This window comes from Panulirus ornatus, chromosome 1 (genome assembly GCF_036320965.1).
Source record: "Panulirus ornatus isolate Po-2019 chromosome 1, ASM3632096v1, whole genome shotgun sequence".
Lineage (NCBI taxonomy): Eukaryota > Metazoa > Arthropoda > Malacostraca > Decapoda > Palinuridae > Panulirus > Panulirus ornatus.
Window position 1 is genome coordinate 89,006,335 of NC_092224.1, and position 5,762 is coordinate 89,012,096.

At 42.3% G+C, this 5,762-nt stretch overlaps 1 non-coding gene across 1 annotated transcript; it reads right to left on the minus strand.

Moving 5' to 3' along the window:
* Positions 1-3,168: 3,168 nt before the first annotated feature.
* TRNAR-UCG (transfer RNA arginine (anticodon UCG)) lies at positions 3,169-3,241 on the minus strand. Its single transcript has one exon. It is a non-coding gene; the product is annotated as a tRNA-Arg (tRNA).
* Between the last annotated feature and the right edge of the window lie 2,521 nt (positions 3,242-5,762).

Genomic DNA, 5,762 nt, shown 5'->3' on the forward strand with positions numbered 1-5,762 from the left:
TATCATCGTATTCTTGCGTTATTATAGATGCAAATGAGAACGACATGAAGTGGATAAACTTACGAAATGGCAAACAGAAATGTTTCACAATATATGCATCACAATAATATCTCCCGATCTTGAATACTGTAAACAACATTATCGTGTATGAAAAAGTCTGACCTATATTCACTTTTATCGAAAAGAAAAATTCTCTCAGACATTAATTAGTGGTTTAAGTATGTGGAAAACCTCAAAGTAAGACGAAAATGAAGAGGAAAATATCGTCCTCTTAACATACCGTTTGTATCGCCCTACAGGCCTCATAAAGATGGGATCCTTGTGTGTCTTTTTCATCCAGAATGATACATCTTTGATAGATGTACTTACTGTTGATGACAGTATCGTGCTCAGGGCGAATTGGAGCGATGTGGTTTACAGGGTACGACGTGTTGTCAGTAGGCTGCACCAGGGCATATGAAGCTGCCGGGGGGAAACCATGGAAAGGTCTGTAGGGGCCTGGTTGTGGTTGTGGTTTCCGTGCATTTATGACACATGACTGCGGGAAGGTCGTGAAGGGTGTGGCTCCAGTCGGCGGTGCGGCGTCTTAGTATATACTTCTTGAGTAGGTCGGAAGTTTCTGCATCTGGCTGTCTCTCCAGCCTTCACCCCTCCCGCGGTTCCGTCGCCTCTCTCTCTCTCTCTCTCTCTCTCTCTCTCTCTCTCTCTCTCTCTCTCTCTCTCTCTCTCTCTCTCTATATATATATATATATATATATATATATATATATATATATATATATATATATATAATCTTTGATTTAGCAAACTTGATCGCTGTTTCCCGCACCAGCGAGGTAGCGCTAGGAAACAGACAAAGAATGGCCCATCCACACACACACACACACACACACACACACACACACACACATATATATATATATATATATATATATATATATATATATATATATATATATATATATATATTTTTTATTATACTTTGTCGCTGTCTCCCGCGTTTGCGAGGTAGCGCAAGGAAACAGACGAAAGAAATGGCCCCACCCCCCCCCCCATACACATGTATATACATACGTCCACACACGCAAATATACATACCTACACAGCTTTCCATGGTTCACCCCAGACGCCCCACACGCCCTGATTCAATCCACCGACAGCACGTCAACCCCGGTATACCACATCGCTCCAATTCACTCCATTCCTTGCCCTCCTTTCACCCTCCTGCATGTTCAGGCCCCGATCACACAAAATCTTTTTCACTCCATCCTTCCACCTCCAATTTGGTCTCCCTCTTCTCCTCGTTCCCTCCACCTCCGACACATATATCCTCTTGGTCAATCTTTCCTCACTCATTCTCTCCATGTGCCCAAACCACTTCAAAACACCCTCCTCTGCTCTCTCAACCACGCTCTTTTTATTTCCACACATCTCTCTTACCCTTACGTTACTCACTCGATCAAACCACCTCACACCACACACTGTCCTCAAATATCTCATTTCCAGCACATCCATCCTGCCTGCGCACAACTCTATCCATAGCCCACGCCTCGCAACCATACAACATTGTTGGAACCACTATTCCTTCAAACATATATATATATATATATATATATATAAACGCTCATGCACACACATGGACATACATGTACATATCAACATATTCTCATACATACATACACATACACAGACATATACATATATACACATGTACATATTAATATATGCTTGCCTTCATCCATTCTAGTCGCTACCCCGTCCCATAGGATGCAGCCTCGCTACCCCCTGCTTCAGCGAGGTAACGCCAGGAAAACAGACAAAAAAAAAAAAAAGGCCATATTCATTCACATCCAGTCTCTAGCTGTCGTTTGTAATGTACCGAAATCACAGCTCCCTATGCACACCCCTGCCCCACAAACCTTTTCAGGGTTTACCCCAGACGTTTCTCTTGCCCTGGTTCAGTCCATTGACAGCGCGTCGATCCCGGTATACCACATCGTTCCGATTCACTCTATTCCTAGCACGCCTCTCACCCTCCTGTATGTTTAGGCCTCGATCGATCAAAATCTTTTTCACTCCATCTTCCACCTCCAGTTTGGTGTCCCACTTCTTGCTCCCTCCACCTCTGACACATATATCCTCTTTGTCAATCTCTCCTCGCTCATTCTCTCCATATGTCCAGACCATTTCAACACACTCTTTTCTGCTCTTTTAACCACACTCTGTTTATTTCCACACATTTCTCTTACCCTTTCATTACTTACTCGACCAAACCACCTCACACCACATACTGTCCTCAAACATTTCATTTCCAACACATCCATTCTCCTCCGCACAACCCTATCTATAGCCCTTGCCTCGCAACCATATAACATTGTTTGAACTACTTTTCCTTGAAACATACCCATCTTTGCTCTTCGAGATAACGTTCTTTCCTTCCACATATTTTTCATTTTCATCGCTCCCAGAACCTTCGACCCCTTCTCCACCCTGTGACACACTTCCGCTTCCATGGTTCCATTTGCTGCTAAGTCCAAACAGCCTCCCACCCATACAATACAAACAGCCTCCCACCCTTCCACAATTACATAACTCTAAGAAACGACAGACAATAAGGACAAAGAGGAGGATTCCAAATACTCGTCCATGCAACCACCTCCATGGTGTATTGGTTCGCGTTCCTCGCCTCGATTAAGGTTTCCGTTGCTCGTGCCGACTCGTCTCGCAAAAGAGAAAGACACGTGTGACCTTTGGGCAGGATGGTTTTGACCTTTGGGCAGAAGGGCATGACCCTTGAGGACGTCGGTGCGACCACTGGGTATGATGTCGTGACCCACGACATGGTCCTATATGGTTAGGTTAAAAGGTCAAGGTATCATACCCAAGGGTTTGTATCATCGTGTTAAAAGGGTTAGCCGTTGACCTTTTATTCTTACCCACATGCAAGACCCTGTGTGAACTTCCAGACACTGTTCATGAAGGAGTCGTGATACCGAAGGGAGACGAGAGACTCTGGCCTCACAGTGCGCGGTGAAACAGTTTAAAAGATCCGTCAATGATTCTTCTTTTTTTTTTTTCGGTGATCTCAGTATGGAAAGCAAAATCCACATGAAAGAGTATGCTAGGGTAGGCAGTCGAAAGATTTTGATGTGGGAGGTGGTTAATCATCGACCGTGACAGGATTCGAACCTGCAATCTTCGGATCCGAAGTCCGACGCCTTATCCATTAGGCCACACGGTCATGTGAGGTCGGATGGGTTTGGTCTAGTAACATTTCTCGCAAATTCATAGCTGACAATTTACGCCAGCCATCAACAGTGGATGAAATGACGGAGGTCACAGTAAGTGTGATAATAAACCTGGACATAATCTACCTGGGTTACTTTAATGAAAGTGAAAGGTCAAAGGTTAAAGATTCCGTGTCACACATGGGTGTGCTGTGTTATACTGATACACTTTTTCCCTTATCAAGACAAAAACTATATATATATATATATATATATATATATATATATATATATATATATATATATATATATATATATTCATTTATTTATCTAATTATTCATTTATTCATTTATATTTAATCGCCGTTCCCTGCGCCAGCGTGGTTGCGCATGGAAACAGACGAAGAATGGCCCAACCCCTCATACACACACACACACACACACACACACACACACACACACATATATATATATATATATATATATATATATATATATATATATATATATATATATATATATAAACGATCATAAACGCACATATACATACATATGCATTGCAACATATACATACACAGACATAGACATATATACACATGTACATATTCACACTTGTTGCCTTCATCCATTCTCGTCGCCACCCCACCACACAAAAAACAGAATCCCCCCCCCCCCCAACCCACTCCAGCGAGGTATGTATATAGTTATTGCCGTTTCCAGCGTCAGTGAGGTAACCCCAGGAACAGAGAGAGGAAGCAGGGTTTCATCTGCCCACATCCATGTTCTAGCTGTCATGTGTAGTGCACCCGAAACCACAGCTCCCTATCCACAGCCAGGCACCACAGACCTTCCATGGTTTATCCTGGCCGCTTCTGCTGACCCCAGTATACCACATCGTTCCAATTTATTCTATCGCGTGCACGCCTTTCACCATCTCGCATGTTCAGGCCCCGATTGCACCAGAGATTTTCTACTTCATCCTTCCATTTCCAGTGTGGTCTCCCCGTTCTCCTTGTCCTCTTCATTTTTGACATGTATATCCTCTTTGTCAATCATTCCTCACTTATTCTCTCCGTATGTCTAAACCATTTTAGAACACTCTCCTCAGCTCTCTCTACCACACTCTTTTTATCACACGTCTTTTTTACCCTTTCATTACTTATTCAATCAACCCACTTCACACAAAATATTGTTGTCAGTCAAAGATTTCCTTTCCAACACATCCGCCTTCCTCTGCACATATCATGCCTCGCATCCATACAATGTAGTTGTGACTACTATACCTTCAAACATACGCATTTTTGCCCTCCCAGACGACGTTCTCTCTCTTTCCACGCAATCTTCAGTCCTCCGAGAACATTTGCCCCCTCACCCACCCTGTGACTCACTTCTTCTATGGTTCCATTTGCTGCCAAATTCTTTCCTAGGCATCTAAAACACTTCACTTCCTCTGGGTTTTCTCCGTTCAAATTCACATCCCAGCTAACCTGTCTCTCAACTCTGCTGAACCTAATAACCTTACTTTTATTCTCATTTACCCTCAACTTACTGCTTTCAATTACTTGTCCAAACCCAGTCACCTACATTTGCAGTTCCCCTTTTGCGATTCTACACTCAATCTCTCTTGATGTATTGCTTTGCACAAGTCTCTTCCAAGCTCACTTACTCTCACTATGCTCTTCTCACCGACTTCATATCCTCTTTTCCGAAAACCTCTACAAGTCTTCACTCTCGCCTCCACAAGTTAGTTATCAGACTACCCCTCTCAGCACATTTACATTGAAAAGTCTCTCTTTTCCATGCAGATCAATTGATACGTAATCCAATGTTGCCCGCTGACTGTCTCTCCTGCTCACATACGTATACTTGTGCATGTCCCTCTTTTTAAACCAGGTATTCCCGATCAGCAGTATATCATCAGCATACACATCCACAAGCTGTTCACTATTTCTCTTCATAATACTGAATACCCTATGCCCCCCGTTTATACACTCAATCGCCACATTGCTCACTTTCACATTCAAATCGCATGTCATTAATGATACCCCAGTCTGTTACATCAAATCTGCTGACACACTCACTCAGCTTCTTCTAAAAACCTTTGCCTCTAATGATATTTCTTCTCTGGACTAGGTGCTCAGAGCCAGAACATCCAACTTCCTTTCCACAAACATATTACCAATAACTCCTTTCTTCTCATCTTGGTTACATCCACACACATTTAGACACCTTAATGCGAGCTTACGAAGAGGATGAGCACTCCCGGGTTCGAGCCTGGCTGTTTGTTGATGGTTTGTATGTTCTGTGAAAGTGTGCGTTCGTATGCGCTAAATTCGTGTATATATATATATATATATATATATATATATATATATATATATATATATATATATATATATATATATATATATATATACATATGTGTGTGTGTGTGTGTGTGTGCAGATACTTGCGATCTGCGAAAGAAGAAATCAGCACTGATGTCATTGTTTGTACCTGACTTCACTGTTGATATTAAATGTTCCAATTTTTTTG